This window comes from Staurois parvus, unplaced genomic scaffold, assembly GCF_062004578.1.
Source record: "Staurois parvus isolate SC_StPar_1 unplaced genomic scaffold, SC_StPar_1.0 ptg001162l, whole genome shotgun sequence".
Classification (NCBI taxonomy): Eukaryota; Metazoa; Chordata; class Amphibia; order Anura; family Ranidae; genus Staurois; species Staurois parvus.
This window is the reverse complement of record NW_028318958.1, coordinates 3,998,670-4,018,447: the sequence shown is the minus strand read 5'-3', so window position 1 is coordinate 4,018,447 and position 19,778 is coordinate 3,998,670. Positions and strand designations below refer to the sequence as shown.

At 43.0% G+C, this 19,778-nt stretch overlaps 1 long non-coding RNA gene across 1 annotated transcript in view; it reads right to left on the bottom strand.

The window, feature by feature from the left end:
- LOC149439052 (uncharacterized) overlaps positions 1–14,696 on the bottom strand; it is a 60,207-nt gene extending 45,511 nt beyond the window's left edge. Inside the window, exon 1 of the long non-coding RNA XR_016307879.1 lies at positions 14,588–14,696. This is a non-coding gene — a long non-coding RNA (uncharacterized LOC149439052). The remainder of the gene's footprint in view (positions 1–14,587) is intronic.
- Positions 14,697–19,778: the final 5,082 nt, after the last annotated feature.

The following is a 19,778-nucleotide window of genomic DNA, read 5'->3' as shown; positions in this document are numbered from 1 at the left end:
ACAGGATCAGGGTCTTGGACACAATCAGCTTCACTTAGTTGCAGCTCTGGTTACTGAGGCATGCTTTCACACCTGGATGTCATCAGATTCTCAGCTCACAGGGCCCCTTATTCACCATGCTCCAAAACATGGCTTCTCCCTCTCCTTCCTGTTCTCTCTCCACTCTGTGTGAAAACCCCACCTCTTCATGAATATACAAATTTCTATGCAGTCTGAGGCTGTGTTAGAAAAACAGTGACATCTAGTGGCTAAACCGCAGAATGGCAGTCAGAACATTTAATTTACTCCATACAATAATTTACTTCCACACAAACAGTGTTCAAACAATGAGAGCTGTTTCCCCATCTCACAACACTATCACAGTCACTTATATAATTATAAGTCACTGATCATTACCAGTATAGCATCATAGCTGTGTAAACTTTACTATATATACTATAATTTGTAAGCTATACCTTCCACACACTTGTCTCTGCGAAGCAGGAAATGAGATCCATCACTTTCCTGAGTAAAATCAGCACACAGTTTACACAAAAGCACTAGCTAGGCACACAGGTAACCCTTTGATCGCCCTAGATGTTTAACACCTTCCTAACCAGTGTCATTAGTACACTGTCAGTAAATATTGTTAGCACTGATACCTGTATTAGTGTCACTGGTTCCCACAAAGTGTCAGTGTCCAATTGTCTGCTGAAATATCGCAGTCCCGTTATAAGTCACTGATTGCCACCATCATTAGTATAAAAAAAATACATAAAATGTCCAGTATATATGCCACCATTTGTAGACGCTATAACGTTTCCGCAAACCAATCAATACACACCTATTGGGATTTTTTTTACCAAAAATATGTAGCAGAATACATATTTGCCTAAATGTATGAAGAAATTAGATTTTTTATTTTATTATTCCATTTAGCAGAGTTTAAAATATATTGACTTTTATTTATAGCACAAAAAAATTAAAAACGCAGTGGTGATCAAATACCATCAAAAGAAAACTCAATCCCCTCCTCTTTTAGACACCTCTTCAGTTTCATCAATATTGCCCTTTAGAGCTCTTCAGCAAATTAGGCTACAGCTCACTGGCTTGCAATTACATGACACATGCAGTTGTGTATTTAAGTTTTGCACTGCCCTGGGCAACACAAAAATCCCCCCCTCCTTTCCAAGAGAGGCTCCCACTACCACCTTCCCCCATACACCAGCAAATCACCCACCCCCCTTCGCAGATCCGGACATCCCCAGGAAGGAGAGTCAGGCTCTGCATACACCGTCAAGCAGCCCACAGCCTCTCTCGGATTCCACCTGCTCCCCTGCTGCATGTGTCCCTTCTTTTATCCCTTCTTCCGTGTGGTGGCACTGCCCCCTTGAAAAATGTTGCCCTAGGCAAATGCCTTGTTTACCTTGTGCTAAATATGCCCCTGGACACATGGCGTACGCTGCACCCACAGGAGAAGGATTATACCTATTTTTCTGCACTCCACCGAAAGCATTCTAGAATCGATTACTTTTTTTCTCTCCCAGGCAGATCTTCCATCTCTACAACATGCCACGATTGAACCTTTGGTGCTGTCCGATCTCATCCCTATCACACTTACTCTAATGTTTCCTAAATTGCATACTAGGTCCAAACTGTGGAGACTTAAAGCTGCTCTTCTTAAGGATACCGTCGATGTCCAACACCTCACTACCTGTATTCAGGACTTCTTTATACATAATGACACCTCAGATACTTCCCCTCTTACACAATGGGAAGCACATAAGTGCGTAATCCAGGGAGAACTTCTCACGCTAACAGCCAAACAAAAAAGAAATTCACCAGGCCTTGATTTCTTACCTAATGTCCTGAATTTGCTCCTAAGAATCCACTCATGAGAGCAGACGCCACCCATCAGGAGCTATTGAAAGCGAGAGCCCAGCTTCTCAAGGAACTGGGGGAAAAAAATAAATGACAATTCCTTTTTAGTAGCAAACTACTTTACAAATACGGCAATAAATGCGAACATCTCTTGGCCAGAGCAGTGCAGGCCAAAAAGTCTTCTTGTTTGATTTATCAAGTGCAAGACTCCAAAGGTGTGATCCATTCATTCAATGAGTCTATTGCAGTGCAGCCTGAACAGTTCTATAAGAATCTATACAACCTTCCGCCTTCTGCCACTTCAGCCTCAAACGTGATCCAATGAGAATCCCATATCAATGACTTCCTCTGGCGATATGGTTCGAAACCGCTTTCTCCTGCAACAGCAGAGGATGTACCTCTCTCCCCAGAGGAACTTGACAAGGCACTGAAAGACATGAAAAGTCCTGTCCTGGATGGATTGACTTTGCAATTTTTTAAAACCTTTTCTGACATCCTCCAACCCTGGTTTCTCAATGCTTTCAGATCCTTAATGTTGGCTTCGACAGCCACACCCCACCTTCTGGAGGCTCATATTGTGGTTCTGCCGAAGAAGGCAAAGATGAGTCTTTGGTCACCAACTACCGCCTGATCTCCCTTCTGAATGTGGATGTAAAAATTTTTGCGATGATCCTGGCTAACAGACTGCTTCCTCTGCTCCCTTCCATGACCTCCAGAGTCCAAGTAGGCTTCATCCCATGAAGGTAGGGCTTTAACACAATTAAAGCTCTGAACCTTCATCACTGGCTGACCTCCCACTCCCAACCAGGATTCTTTCTGTCACTTGACGCCAAGAAGGCGTTCAATAGAGTGGCCTGGGACTATATGGCAGTGGTGCTTCGTTCCATAGGACTTTTACTTTGCATGTGTGCCTACATACAAGCTCTGTACCTTAGCCCTTTGGCACGTGTTCGAGTCAACCTATCGAACACCTTCAAACTCAGCAGCGGCACAAGGCAGGGTTGTCCCCCTCTCCCCTTTGCTCTTTGTCTTAACCATAGAACCCTTTTTAAATAGACTATGCCAGAACTCTGACATAAAGGGTATTGCAATCAAGAATCTCATCTATAAACCTTCTACATTTGTGAACGACATACTCCTCTTCTTGTCCGACCCTCTCAGTTCTACTCCCAACTCACTTCGGGATCTAGAGCAGTTTCATCACATCTCTAACCTGAAGATAAACTACACAAAATCTTTTGCATTCAATGTAACACTTCCAGATTCCTTAGTTACTCTCTGCAGGTCCAGATTCCCTTTCATTTGGGCGGCAGAAGCAATCACCTACTTGGGTATCCAAATCCCAGTGCACTTGTTGGAACTATACTCCTGGAGCTTCTTGGTGGCTTTGTTGGGATCTTCAATCATGTTCGAATTTGCTCATGTCCTGGTCTGGAAAAGCTGCCTTCATCAAAATGATCAAACTTCCTCGATTCCTTTACCTTATGCAAACTATTCCAGTTTGCCGTCCTCCTACCTTCTTCGGCACCTTCAAGCACATATGTTCCACCTTTATCTGGCAGGGTAAACCCCCTAGAATTGGACTTTACTCTGAACTCTTTGCCTCACCCTGCCTAAACTTCTTTCTATCATGACTTATGTCCACAAAGGTAAAGCATATGCTGTAATCATGAGCCCATGGCTCCAATACTGCCTCTGCTCACCTTTGGACATAGGCAAACCTATTGGACTGCTCTGAAACCCTTTTGCAGGGGATGGGAGAACGAACAAATTCGTACCCCCTAACGTTCGATCCCTCATCTATTCCCAACCCTTACCTTCTGTTCCTATATTCTCGTTTCTCCTCCTTCTCTTTCTATCTCATCCTTCCTCCCACTCCTGTTCTTCTCATTCTTCTTCCTTCCCCGGTAATACCCCCTGCCAGCAAATCAAAGCTGCATCTTTAATTTGGCAACTGTACTCCTGACAAATGACAAGTGACTCACAAATTTCTGACGGGATATCACTTCTTGCTTGCCTTGGGTTACAATACTTGGTCTTTTCTCATGACTATTCTTTATCTACTAGAATTCTTGTTTCTGTTTGGGGTTACATGTCACCATGTTCTCCCTTGTCCATATTCTGGCATAACATTTACCATTATGTCTTGACTTGCATGGTTGTACTCTCTATTGTATTAATAAACTACTAATGGGAAAAAAAAGCTCAATTTGTGGGAAAAATTGGCATACATTTTATTTGGGTACAGTGTTGCATAACTATTCTATTGTCAGTTTAAGTAACGCAGCTCTGTTTCGCAAAAAATGGCCTGGTCAGGAGGGGGGGGGGGGGGGGCAGGTTAAATCTTTCGGAGGGCAGGAGGTTAAATTGCTGGCAAATAACAGTTCCTGACCACTTATTTCTGTTTATAAACAAAGCGGCTGGGGATTCCCTGAATCTTATTCTAGGAGAGAGTCTGTTTTAGATGTTAATGGGGGATCCCACTGTAAGGTAGTGGCTTTTGTCCAGGCCTAGATTTGGAGAGTGTGTGATAGCCAACAGGGCTAGTTAGGGTCTATGGCCTGCTGCCCCTGCAAAGCTGTTACGGGATCCTGTCTGGAAATTGGTTTAACAACCCAGATGCTAGGTGGTCCCCCAAAAAGCCTAAGCTTGTTTGTTGTTGGTATCTGGGTTTGTTGGGTTGTCCCTATTCTCTGGACATTGTTTGTGAGAGTGAGTGAGGATTTATATAGCGCCACCGGTTTGCGCAGTGTTTTACAAAAAATAAGGTAGACATTACAGTTACAATACAATTTGGTAAACAGAGGGCCCTGGTCATTAGAACTTACAATCTAAGATTGTAGATTAAGAAATGTATTTCACCCTGGTCACTAGGAGATTTATTCCAGTGATGCATGCTGGGAAGGGAGTATATTTTTGGGGAAACTTTCTAGAAGCATCTTTGCCTTCCAGACTTTAACTGGGAGGAGCTATCAATGAAGGGCTCAGTCTTGGCCTCCCAAGCCTTGCTTTAATGCCTTCTGACTGGTGAAAGAAGGTGAAAGAGAGTTCTATTTAGTCATATTGGTCTATATTGGGCTTAAAGGTCCACAACTAGCTTTTGAGGAGGACTGAAGATAATTGAAAGCAGTTGTCCATCTGGCCTATCTATTCCACACTGGACTGTGGCATAGGTAAAGGAGTTCAACCATGGCTTGTGTCAGCGGTCAAAAGATACTACGGAGTGGAGGGAATTTTTGCTGCTGATTGTGGGTACCCTGAGTAGCAACCCATTGTGACCAATCAAAGTTCACTGCTGAAGTAAGATGCTTTCTAATTGGTTGTTATGGGTTACTGCATGTCAGAATTAGAACTTTGTTCTGCACAGAGTTTTTTTTAATAGGATTGTAAATGTTAGCACACATTTACAGTAAAAAAATGTGTTACTTTTAATCATCTGACTGATGTTATATGAGGTTAAATAAACATAATGCAGTGTAACAGATTCCCATCAATAGTTTGTCAGCAAAAAACTCTTGTAAAATGTGTTTATCGGCGACTGGCGATGATGGCATGAGTGTTACATGTATGCTTTGTCAGAATTGCTGACATGTGAATTGCATAACCTTAATGCACTGCTCCCCATATATTGAAATTCCAAACCTCTGCTGTAATTTGTGTTGTTTTTTTAAATTAGCAAACCCAGGGCGATCTCCCCACTGAATACCGTCCATCTCTATAAGGTGAGTGTGTTAGAAGGGTGAATATTGCAATTAATTATAAAGAAATGTACTAAAAGGATGGACTGAGGGGGTCAGTTCAGAGAATTTAACCCCATGCCAGGCACTGTTAGAACACCATGTACAGTTATCGGGTTCACATGTTTCCCCTTATAAGAAAAGCATATTATAAACCATGTCTAAAGTTCTTTAAAGTTAATCTAGACTGAAGAACGAAACATTTAACATATTGCAGCTTGCCAGTCTTTAGATGTAGTGGCTGAATTCATCTTCTTTTTATCAGGCTTTTTTTATTTTTATTTTCACCTGATGATGCTGCTAGTAAAACACTTCTTGTAATCGGGGGAAAAAGCTATAGAGAACCAGCATTGTCACACTAGGACAGGACAGCAGGACAGAATATCCAGTACACCCAAATTTGGAGGAGCATGTATCTCACTCTGTGTATTAATGTTGTGCCAATCAACTTCAAAAACAGATCTAAAATATCAGTTTACAAACTTTTAGGATGGGGCTAAAGCCAAGAGAGTTTTTTTCTAGTTCCATTCAGAGGTGGAGAGATGAGTGAGAGTAAAAAAGGCAAAGTTTAGGAAGATGCCATTCTTGTTTGAGAAGCGCACGTGGTGAGGCCTAGGATCTGGGAGGAACTGAGATTGGCACACACCAACCCCCCTCTTTCTCACTACCCTTAGATGAGACTGCTTAAGAACTGTAAATTGTTCTTTCATATCTGTGGATTCTGTCCATATGTGTGAGATGAATGTGATTTGGGACAGTACTATACTAGTTGAACAGAATTATGCACTAAAGTTGTATACCATATTCTTGTAGCCAGGCGTATATCGGCTATATCATTATGCCACTTAAGGACACTTACAAATGGGGCTACAATTAGTCCTTTTCCTCCTAGTGCCCCGTACTGGGATGGCTACATCCCTTCCTCTTACCAGAGTGGATACAGCTCTTGTACAGCTGAGGATCTTGAGATCTATAGCAAGTAAAGGCTGTGTTCCTGAATGCTAATTGGACTACAACTACCAGAGAGAGCTGGAATACAGCAAGGAATGCTGGGAAGGTCTATATATTCTACAGCAAGGGACTGGCTTGCTCTCTTGGCACGGGACTCAGAGCACAACACAGGAGGACTGCTGTTCTCCTCCAGCGATAGGCTGCTGGCTACGACTACACACCAGCCAGCCCAGCGGTAATGCCGATCATCACACCAAGATCACATCAGCTTCTCTGCATCAGGACTGTCACTATCTAGTCTTCAGTCAATCATCTCTGTTTGCAGCACTGACAGGCCATCATGCGGTAGTTCTGCACTTCTCTGCAAGCAGCCAAGATCATGTTCAAGAACCCTGTTCCTAGGAGGCTGTGCTATCCATGAGATTAGTGAGCAGTCGGATGCCCAACCTCTTTCTGACAACATTTTAGAGACACTGCATGCAGACATCTTTACAATTCAGTACCAGAAGATCTTTGCTTTGAGCATGTACTACAGGCAATATGTTATCTTCATTGCATTATCAGTGCTCACTACTTTATATGGGCCCCACTATTACTAGCAGAAGACAACAATTACTATCACATTAGGAACTTCACAAGACTCAAGTTGTAATTTCTATTTAAAGGGACCTCTGCGCATATAAGCAATTGTTATTCAAATTAGTGTTCATGCCTATTTGTGTCAGAATATATATCTATATATATGTGTGTGTGTGTGTTTACATAACTCTTTGCATTTCTCATTGTGAGGCTGAGGCTTGGAGAGAGCTGATAAGTCAACAAGCCTTCTCTTCCCCCTCCTGCTGCCAGTGTTACAGGTATATAATTGCAGTGTACTATTTGTGACTGTGCAATATGTTAAGCTGATTATTTTCATTTTATCAGTGTTCTGCATGTAGCACCGTTTAGTGTGCTGCTAGTGTAAGGGCTCGTTCACACTTGATTGTTTTACCAACGCTTGCCAAACGCACCTATAGCATTTGGCAAGCGTTGGTCCAGCGTTGGCGGAGCATTTTTTAATGGCCCACAAACACCTATAATGAAACGCCGGCCGGGCGTGTGCGGAGCGGCACCATAGACTAGAATAGGAGGCTTCAACGCCTCCTGACTCGACCAGAGGCGTCCGTTTTGCCGTGACGCGATGCTAACGCTCCCGTTAGAACAGCAACATGTGCTGTAATGTGCAGAATTGTCCTAGGCGTTTGGTAACAATGCTTCCCAAACGCCTCTCTGCCGCCTGCACACAACGCTAGTGTGAACGTAGCCTTAGTGTAGGTAAATTTGTTATGTTATGACTCATGTTAACTGTGTGAGTCTGTAATTAGGTCGGGTTACTGCAGGTCAGGCTGAGTGTCTCAGTAGGTTGGAACTCTATCGCCTCCACCTGGTTCTAGAGGACCATAAAAATTTCCAGAAGCCTGTGGGTGAGAGGAGTAGAGACCTAAATCTGCATGTTTATGGGAGTCTGGCCAATCCCAGGTTTTGAGGCCCTGCTAGTGTGGGAAGGCTAACCCATTAATATGAGAGAGCCATTGCAGAGGAGTTGGGTGGAAGATGGAGTGCTGAGGAGGCTGTCGGAGGGATCCACTAAGTCTAGAGGGGGCTTTGCCTCAGGCTGGGCTCGAGCCAGCTCAGGAGGATCCATTCAACATCACAGCACCGATCCCAGGCAATGAACAAGATCATTGTCTGGGAGCAGTGGGAGCAAGGAGGACAGAGTGGGTACATCAGCTCACCCAGGGATTCACAAGGAGAGAGACTGCCATATGTAGCAAGCTTTCAAAGGACGGTGCTGTGCTTAATCCTTTATACTTGTCCTAGGAGATCTTCAGAGCAGCTAGGAGCACTGGTAGTGTGTGCAGGCTGTGGAGCTTGGAGCAGTTCTACGGGGAGAAGAGATACTTCTGCATGTAGTTTGCAACAATCTGTGATAACTTTCAGAGGGGCTAAGAGTCATTAGCACTTAAGGGGCGTTTGCTACTGATCTGTACTCAAGGAGAACAGTCCAGGATCTTTTTCTGTACATAGGAAGGATGTTGTCCCTGTGCATTGCTTCAGTCAAGTTGGGCATCCCATACTCTCTATTACTCTATCCAATTTATTTCCCCTAAAAAGATAACAAAAACCAAGTTCATGGACTGTTAACTGACTGTGAATGTAAGTATGGGAAAATGTGTGTTGCCTGGCTGTGCAAAGGGGGGTGGGGACCCAGAAACACAGCAGCCCTCAAGAGTGTAGCGCTACATGCCTTTATGCGCTAACTGGCGCAAAATCTTTATTTTGTAGCCTACCCCTTTTGAATGAGCCTAATATAGAGATGTTGCTAAATAATTGTGTCTCTTGCATTAGTATTGTATACTGTTGAAATATGTCTGAACCCAGAGTGTCAGTGGTGTCGAAAGACTTGCAAGGTCAGGTCAACCATTGGGGACAAGCATTATCTAGTGGCCCCTGTAGGGGCAGCACTACATTCTTATTATCTATAGGAATCTTGCACAGTAAAAGAGTTGAAGAAAGTCATTTTGCCCCATGTATTAAAGAGTGCAATCAATTACAGTTAGAGGCAGTTAGGTTGCTTGAGGGCTATAGGCAGTTAGGCAAAGCAGTAAAGCCCTGTGATGATTCACTGGCTCAATCTATACCTAGGGAAGCCTGTGAGTAGTCAGTTTGGGAATAAGAGCGGTGGTGGTGAACTACATGGGTCAGTTTGAAGTGGTGACCTGGTGCACCGGATAAAACGCATTGACACCCATGTTGCACTGGCCCCACAGTAGTGACTGAATGTTAATTGCATCAGTACAACCATAGAATAGAGACCTCTACAGAAATTGTGTAGTGCTCCTAGCCAGGCCCAGGGTCTAAAAAGAAATCCAATAAGTGACTATACTGGAAACTGGTGGGATGTGCTGGTGCTTCAGCAACAGGAACTGGCTTGCCATGCTAGGGGGCCTGTGGGTGGGTAAATTGAATTGATTGGCACCCAAGAAGGAGTCAAGGTACACAGGAACCAAGGATATGGTACCATTATTATTTGGTTAATTAGAAGTGACAAATGCACGTGGAAGAGAACAGCAAGGTGCTTACTCAACAGCCCCAAACAATATGGCATCACATAGATACCACAGGCAGCTCAGGAACACCAGTTCTCAGCAATAGCTGTACTTTCAACACAGTCTCAGCACTTGAGATACACTTTGATAATGATTACAAGACTGGAGCACCATCTGAGTGATGGGGATGGCTGATAGGCGGAGGAGTGGTGCAGGCACACTTATTAGACTAGTAGACTGATAGAAGGATCCTTCCCCAACTCTCTAGAGTCCCCAGTGGAGCTAGAAGTGGCAACCTCTCCTTGGTGCTAAATATACTGTTCCTAACCAGCGGGGATCTTGTACCTACTCTACCCACTTCACAAATGCTCGCCATCTGCAGTGGGGCAGTGCTATTTATTAGCATTGCCCTCACTAAAGTTGGCCATAGAGGTAAATCAGGGTTGCAGTGTCCAATTGGACAGCTACTCCCCTGATGACACCTACAGAGGTTTAGGAGGAACAAAGCTTTCCGCATCCTCCATTTTCTCTTTACAGAGGTATCCAATACCAAAGTTGAAGCTTCCAGTGTAGTAAATATTAAAGTGTATGGTTTGTATTACAAAGCTTGGACCTACTGTATGTAAGTATATATATCTCACACAGAGAATTACTATAATAGTTGCTGCTACTACAGTGGTCGCTGAACTCCTCTGGATACCATGCCTTGCTGCAAAGTAACCAGGAGCTCATTCACTCAGCATGACCTTGATTTCAAGAATGTCTTACATTTTTCTCAATGAATGCAAAACATTCTCTTGATTGGACAAGTTGGAGATTCTGATGTCACCACCCCTCCTCTCCATCTTGTCCTATCAGAGAATGTTTGCAACGTTTCTCCGTGTAAGGGATCATTTTTACGTTTCCTGGAGTTGTGCTTGAAGGCATTGGTGAGGATGTCCTATGTCATGCAACAAGCTATTTATAGTTTGACCTCAAAGAGGCCATGAGCCAAATACAAAAGCGTGTGTGGGGAGGGTCTGCACATTATGGCACTTTAGACATTTATTGCTTGCTCATTGAAGTGGAAAGGTAATATGTGATAATATTAAACTACAAAACAGCTTATGTAGGTAGAAATGTAATATATCCTGTCACTAAATTACTGTCACAAAGCTGCTTAAAAACATTTAAGATTGAAAATAATGTTTTTGTGAGCTTTTATGTAATACAAAATTCAATCCAGTTCTGCATTGTTTCAGTTTTCTTCTCAATACTGAGATCTTATTTCATATGTGACAGATTAACAGCTAACAGAAGTTGAAAATGGGAAAAACAACGTGTTTTAAAATCCAAAGTGATTATAAAAGCTTTTATATTCTCACAGGACAGGTAATTGAGGCATTTTCCATCCATTTTAGTAGCTCCTCTTAAAAATATATAACAGTCAAATTCAAGATTTATAATGCACCTGAAAACAATGTACTCAGATGACATGGACTAAATGAGCATGGGAGGTGAAGAGGAGTCTACCTCTAAATGCTTTATCAAATAAATTCCATAAAATATAAGCCCATTTTCATAGTATAAACAATGCAGAGGAGCAGTGCTTAAAGCTGAATCTGGAATTAGCAAATACAGTCTAAATACAAGAGCCATGACTGTGGTTACATACCAAGGTCATCAACATTGTTGTCAATGTAGGGACAAAAATTGATTCCAAAGTTGTCACAGTCCATGCACTTTTAAAGGTTGTAGAAAAAAACATACATTTCAGTGCAGTGGCATAACTAGAACCTTCAGGTCCCCAGTGCAAGAAACCATAAAGGGCCCCCCTGCCCCCAGTCGGGGCCCTTCCCTCCAAGCCCAGTGGCAGAATGTCAGGGCCCAGTTGCAAATGCAACCTTTGTGACCCTGGTAGTTCTGCCACTGGTGGCAGTGTTTTGGGGTTTTTTTTATTATTATTTTTTACAATTTTTTTAGGAGCCCGTTGGGGGGTGTAGGTGAGATATCAGGGATCTAAAATCAGATCTCTATGATCTCTCTCTCCCAGGCCTCTACTCACTGTGTCCCTTTGTACATGGATGCTTTCTCCCAGTACCAGCCAGATTCTGCACAATGAGCCTTAAGGCCAGATCTTCCACAGACTTTTTCCCAACTGTTCTCACAGTTTCAGTGATAGCATTCCACCCCCCCCCCAGCTCTCCCTGTGCTGGGACCTCAATGAACTTCCTTCAGTCTTCAGCTAAGTAGTCCAGGAGGGCAGTCCACCTGGACAGATATACTGAATGAGGAATGTGTTTGCACTGGATGTGTTTGCTGTCACCTGGACAGATACCCTGCTGTTCTAGGCCTCAAACTATTCTTGCACACCTCAGCTCCCTGCTGGTCACTCTCATGACCAGGAATGAGGTTGCACGAATATTCGGCCCAGGGTCTGCCTATTCCAACCCACTATGTTCCAGAACTTACCAGAATAAAGAGGAAAGTAGTTGAACCTGCAACCAGCAGAACCCAGAACACCCAAAAAAGCAATCAAAAAATTTAAACTTACCTAGTCCTTTTAGCAACCTAACTAAGAGGGTGCTACGTGATGTTACAGTTTAATAGAGGATCTGTTGTATCTCTTTAGGAGCCCCTAATTTCTCGAAACAGCCACCACAACCCCCAAGAGACCCTGATTCTACGGTTTTAGAGGTTTGGTCCATCTGCGCCAAATACAACAATGATCATCAGGGCTTATGCAGGGCAGAGTGGAATATAGGGCTGCTGGGGTATCAGATGGGAAATGCTGATCTTGTGGGCCCAGTACAGCTTCCCCATGTTTATAGTGGTTAAATGGACTCTGCCTAGATTTTAAATACAGGTCTGCAGCAGCTGCAGGAGCTGTTGAAGAAAAGTAGTGCTGGGGGGGGGGGGCCTTAGTGGAGGGCTATTTCTAAATATATTCCAGTAATCACAGATGAACCACAGATTTTTCCTGTTCTTCAGCATCACAGTATGTGATAATGAGCACTTCCATCACCTAAAGGGTTAGTGCACTAAGAAACTGCCTGTGCAGATAAGGGGTGCCTGTGGATGAAGCCACACATAGCAGCTTTGACCAAAGTTAAAGTATAACTAAATGTAGCACTACCCTCTTAAGGGGCGTTGGATTTCTTTTGGGTCTCCCTAAGCTAGTATATGGGATGCCCAAGGAACTGTAAAATTGTGGACAAACTCCTTAGCAACCTTTACACTGTAGAAAAAGATGTGGATCCAGAAAAAATAGAGCACTGTCTCTTCAGAGAGCTCTAAGCCCCCTTGGTTTACCTCCTCAGACCCCAGATTAATCATCCACTTCCCCCGGCCGCACTGAGGGTGTCCCTAGGCAAGTGATTCCAAGATCTAGCAATTAAGTATTTCCAGATGAGAACTAGTTGGGTCTTGCACTTGACTGCCCCCTCTCCCTTTATCTGGCCCAGGGGGTGTAGGAGTGCTCACACTATCCTGTCCTGTCAGCATGGTGGGTTGGTAGCTGCTTTCAGACCTTTCACTGGGCTGGCTCCTATCCTGCTGCTCATGATGTCCTCCCTAAGAGACGGTGGAGCAGTGAAGATCCTCCTGTCCAGCAACCAGCCTGTAGGTAGGCTCTCCTCCCTGGGACCCCATCCCAGGCTCCACACTCCAACCTTCCTCTCAATCCATCTTCCACTTAACATTACACACCCCTCCCCAAGCTCTGCCACATTTGAGGGTTGTCCTGGCCACCATGCCCAGCCTCCTGCCAGGAGATTGCCCAAGGTCCCTCAGACATGCAGATCTGAGCCTTATCACCTCTTCCAACCCTCTTCCGGAAAGTACTCTAAGCTTCTGGAAGGGTGGAATGGTTCCAGAATCCCTGACCTGCAGAGCCCAGCCTGTCCTGAAGTGAACTCACTACCTCACTCCTAGGCTAATACCCAGTCTCTAACTAAAAACAGCAAACCTAGCTAACTAGAGTGCACTTCATAAAGAAACTTTTTTGTTTTGTTTTTGTTTTGGATAGAGTGCAGGGGGATTAGAATACATGTTAGTTTTGATTGCTTTCTGTGTCTTTTAAAGAGATTCAACCTCCTCCCTATTTGTCCTGCTTACCATTATAATGGAAAGTGAAAGTAAAAGAAAATCCCACATTTTGAGTTGTCCCCAGAAAATTAATAGAGGGTAAATCTTTCAATGAGGACACTAATTCTGGTGACCTGGGGATCCCCAAATAATTCTCTTAATTTGCAGGGATTTATTTTTACTTCCTGTTAAGCTATGGGACAGGATATACTGTAAAGAGAAATCTCCACAATGGGACGAAGAGGATGAAAAAAAATCAGAAAGGGGTTATAACCCTCTCTTTCTCTATCCTAAATGAACAAAATAAAAATGTTGTCTATAGTTCAACTTTAAATAACGCCTTTATTAAAAACATAATCCATTTACATACCTCCCAAACCTGGCCAAAACACCTAGAGATGGCATCATCCCATCTAAATCTTACACGGCTATAGAAAGCTATGTTGGAATCTGCTGGAATCTGTCATATTGCATGTTTTTAGTCAGTCAGATATAGCCACTCAGCGACTGTCCTAGGGCTTTCGCTAGATGGGCAGTTTTCAGCCTCATAAACCACAGGACTAAAAATGATTCTCAGTTGAGAGAATATTACAACAAACATTCCCAAAAGGTCATTTAACATTTATAAAAATGAATGAGTGTGATTAATTGCTGGAATCTGCAATCAGCTGTAGGCATGTTTTAGGCACGTGCTTCATGTGCCTGAATATCGTCCATGTAGGTTTTAGTGAGGGTGTTAAATAAAACAATTCAAACCTGCACCCTGATTGGTTATGCTTAGTCTATATAATCTGGTACAGAATACACAATAAACAAAAACAGACATTCAAATCACATGTATGATGTCATCACACATCGGGGCTTCCTGTTTAGGATCACCCTTACCACAATGGAAGTAGATCTGGAGAAGATAGCCCCTGGTGTTCATACAGCACTCCAAGATGTAAAATCAATATTGCTCAAGAGCGCAGTGAGCGCACAGTATGAAAACACATGTGAATTGCATTTAGCTGAGGATTAGGAACTTGTCTGATGGCAGCTGCTTCTGCTCACAGATCACTGTTGTGGATCTTAATGTAATGTTGACGTCAGCACAGTCCGGCTTTGATGAACGGGCTGTCAAAGATGGCATGTCAGCTGCCTCTTTTCACATTTCAAACCTGATTTTGAAAATATTATTAAATAAAACTCTTTTCACCACTGCCTGTGGGTTATAAATCAGTAATGTTCTGTCAGGTTCTTTTGTATAATCTGTTTAGAGAAAAGCTAATTTCAGTACTACAAAAATAGTCCTAGTCAGGTTTTAAAATGGAACTCCAGCCAAAGCTCTTTCTTTTGGTTTTGAACGGAGTTGGGAAATGTATTCTCATTAAGCACTGAACTGGGTGAAACATGTTGGGGGGATGGTTTTGGCCAGGAGTGAGCATTGTGCTGTCATTGTAATAAACCTTTGTTGAAAATTTAAAGTCTTCAGTGTGCAGCCCAGTGTTTGGTTGGTGGGTGGTAGTGGAGAAAGAGTGGACTCCAGTTCCTTGGCACCTGACTGATTTCAGGGTTTTTTTTTTTACATTTTTATTTTATTTTTTTATATTATTATTATTATTTTTTTTTTTTACATACTATCACCCTAGCAGTACAGTGTCACCATGGTGACACTGCACTACTTGTGGGGGGTGATGAAGATTTCTTTTTTTTTTTTTACCCTGATTGCTTTTACACCCATATAGGATGTAAAAGCAATCATTTCTCTTTCTCTCTGTCTGCATTCTTGCAGTCATTGAGAAGTACTGAGTGAGCTGTGATTGGTCACAGCTTGTCACATGGTACAAGGCTGTTGTGAATAGCCTCGTACCATGTGACCTATGTGATCATCCACAGATTTCACACGTAGTAAGCAATGATGTCACAAGTAACATCTTGCTTACTACTTTGCATGTGATCACTGATTGGCCAATCAGTGATCACATGATCGAGGACACAGCGGGCACCGGATCGCGGTGCTGCGTGCTCCCAGGGAGCGCGCACAGCTAGAAAAGGCGGGTGCCGTTTATGAACGGCAACCCGACCCTGGACTGCCACTGCCCTGTCTTTTTTAAACAGCAGGCAGATGGCAAGTGGTTAAAGGATAAGTTCACTTGCAGGTAAAAAAAATTTGCATTTACTATTTTTTTTTTTGAGCCTGGAAAGCATAGCACAGCTAATCAGCAGATTGCTGTTGCCATGCAGGACTCCTACAAACTTGTCAGTGTATCTGTGTGCCCGTACATCCCATACGGGCATGCAGACACAGCCTGACAGGAAGACTCAATAAACTTCCACAGCGCTCAACAGAACCGTGGTAGCTCATCGAGAGCTACAAGCCAACAGCCGCCAAGCCTATCAGGACTTGTAGTTCATTCATTCATTCACAGAACTCTGTGAAAGAATATCGCAGCTGTGGTGGTGGAGCTCCATGTAGGTGTGCTGTTTTCAAAAAGTGACAGCTAGTACGGGAAACTTCTGCCCATACTGCTTTCACAGGAAGAGGGGGAGGATCGGGCAATGGCTGCAGCAGTGGGAACATGTTACATGTTCCACTCTAAAAATGGATGGAACATGTAACATATTCCCAAATGTGAACTTATCCTTTAAAAGTTCCTCTCCAAATTGAATCACAAAGAAGATGAATAGCATTACAATAAGACAATATAATGATTCTGCTGGAATGTAATCAAGCAAAGACAATCTCAAAGGAACTAATAGCCTAATAGATCCTAAGTACACAACATTTGTTTTCTTTTTGTTTTTTGGGTTTTTTTTTTTTTTGCTGTCTGTGTTCCTCTGATTTCCTCTTCTTCCTGTCCCAGTTGGTACAAGTAGAAATGAAGGGAAATGTTCCCAGTAAGGACATAAAGGCTTTAGTATTATGATAGTAGCTGTAGAACCTAATTCTGGATCAGGACTTTCTCCCCCTTAACCACTGCATCCTTAAAATAAAAAATAAACTGTATATTTACTTTTTTGTCCGGTTGCCCTAAGTCCAGTCCAATAATGTTGCATGTCCTCTTTCACCTCTTCTTCCTCTAATGCTGAGCAAATCTGAAACACTGAAGATAGTGGCGTGGCGCCCCTCTTTGAAGCATTTCTGTGACTTTAGGGGAGGTAACTTTGAAGCCCTGGTTCATGGGAACCTGGAAGAGGAGAGAAGCTGGATCCATGAGTCTGTGGAGGACAGCACTAGACATCATTTGAGTATAAAAGTAGGATCTGAATTTGACTTTTTTGAACAAGCTGCACTTGTGTTTTTACCCGTTCCCACTTTCCAAGTGCTCTATATCTTTTTGTGTCACTGTTGGAGACATTTCTGTTCACTTTCAGTCTTATAGTATTGTGGAGGATGTCATGTCTTTTTCCTGTGCCGAAGATACCATGTCCTCGTGGCTCTGAGGCTTACAGACCAGTAGTTTTTACCTCCCACATCATGAAGACCTTGAAGAGACTTGTTTTACATCAGTTTTGGACACGGTTAGTACATAGACCTATTACAGTTTGCCTACCAGTCTGGACTAAGAGTTGAGGGCACTACCATCTTCCTGCTAAACTGCATGAATGCACACCTGGATAAAGCATTGTGAGTACTGTGAGGGTCATGTTTTTTTACTTTCCAAGCAATTTTGATATCATCAGGCCGGCTCTCCTAGGTAAGAAGCTAATAGCAATGCAGGTTGATGTCTCCCTTGTCTCCTGAATTGTTGACTACCTAACTGGAAGACCACAGTATGTGTGTTTGCAAGACTGTGTGTCAGACAGAGTGATCAGCAATACTGAGCCTCACAGGGGACAGTTCTCCCCCTTTCCTTCTGCTGTCCATACCATTGAATTCAACTACGAGACAAGAGTCTTGCCATCTTCAGAAGTTTTCTGATGACTGTGCAGTGGACAATCATCTGCATTTAAATGTGATTAAGACAAATAAGTTGGTTCTGGTTTTGAGAAGGATGAAGGCATCATTGACCCTTGTTTCAATCTGAGGAGTTGGTGTGGATGTAGAAGAGAATTATAAATACTTGAGGGTGCATATACTGTAGATAATAAACTAGACTGGAGTAAGAATACTGAAGCACTCTAAAAGAAGGGCCAGAGCTACCTCTATTTTGTGAAGAGGCTCAGCTCTTTCAATGTCTGTTGGACAATGATGAAGATGTTTTATGAGTCAGTGGTGGCAAGTGCTTTCCTGTATGCGGTGGCTTGCTGAGGAAGCAGGCTTAGAGTGGCCGACACCAACAGATTCAATAAACAGATCTGCAAGACCAGTGATGTTGTTGGATTGGAGTTGGCATCTTTAACAACAGTATCAGAGAAGAGGATGCTTTCCAAGGTATGTTTTATCTTGGCCAATTTCGCCCACCCACTCCACAATACGCTGGTCAGTCTAAGGAGTACCTTCAGTAATAGATTGTTACAACCACACTGCATCACACAGTGCCACAGGAAATAATTTCTGCCTGTGGCCATTAAATTATACAGTTCCTCTTTGAGAGTGTTGAATGCATGGGCACTAATCTGGACTTCGACCCAGATTGTAAAGTCATTAGTCAAGTAATTTCCTTAATATAATACTTACAGTTAGAGGTGAAATATTTGTATTTCTGTAGTCTGACATTTTTTGTTACTTGTTTAATTGCTGTTTTTATTTATGTTATATGTTATTTTGTTTTATTGTAGTCCATGGTTATTGTATACATTAATTTGTGTTATTGTATTTTTCTATATTTGTTTGCTATTGTGGCTATATACAGTATTTTTTTTTGTGATTTGTAATTTTTGTTTTTGTTTGTTTCATAACCATAACTTCATGATTTCCCTGTTGGGATTTGTAACGTAAACTGTATATTTCTCCAAACGTATACAAGAATTTTTAGGAGTGGGCTTGTGAGCAGGGGGTAAAGGGCCTCTCAGCATGCTTCCGGTGGATACCAAGAAGTTTAGTAGGGTGACACCAAAAGCTCTACCCTGGGGTGAGTTCTTTTGGGCTACTCTAGGCACCAAGAAAGGGAGTCACATGCTCTGAAACTTAGAGATGGCCAAACACCATGAATACTGAGAAAATAAACTGGACTCCAGTTAACTCTCTGGTCCCTCGTCAATGCACACCTTGACTGTAACTGCTTGCAATTAAAAGGGACATGCTGTGCCTATGACAACTCCACACGTCAAGTGTATCTCTGTCACCCCATTTCCAGTGACAGAATGGGGTCCCACCATGCACCTAGAGGAGAGCTCATGTGTGCACTTAGTTAACTTTTCCAGTTGGTGGCCAGCCCGATAACCTCTGCATCTGCTCCTGTTGCTATGGGAGACAAACCGCTCGGGGAGGGATCCCTAGAATCAACCCCCTCTCTGCTACAGGACACCCCACATATCACCGGTACCTTGCTTCATGACAGGCTACTTGTACTTGTTACTAGACTTCTGTTACCCATGGTAACTGCTTGCTTTAATTCTTTACCATGTTAACTCTTGCAGGAACTGTATTCATACCCCAATGTGCTTTAACTGATCTGAACTGTAGAAGACTGTGAGTAATGTGCCAGTTATTTTCGCACACCCTTTTGAATAACTTCAGATGAGGCAGAATAATGTTTCAAAGCTTTACTGCAAAACTTCGGTGCAACAGTTCCATAGCAAAGAACCTTTTTCTTACTGAACCTAACTGTATTTGTGGCTACCCCAGCATACCTGTACAGGATTAGAGTCCATGATGGTGATATAGATGCTGATGGTGTCTTCAGGGTGGACTGCAGATCCCAGCAGTCCCTCTCACTGATGGCTTACTCAGGCTAAGCAAGGCTCTCTGGGATCAGGACTCCTAACCCTTTTATAATTGCACAGGATCGATGGGTCGGGCCCAAAAAGCCCTGAAAATCAGACAGGGAATGGCAGAAAATGCACCAGCCCCTTCCCTTCCAAGCTTGACAGCCACACTAGCTCACTTACAGTAGGCAACCTACCTACAGGCTGTTTTTAATATATAAAATCTAAAATACCAAATCACTAGTACCAGAAATAAAGTACATAGCGGACTTTTAAGGTAAGC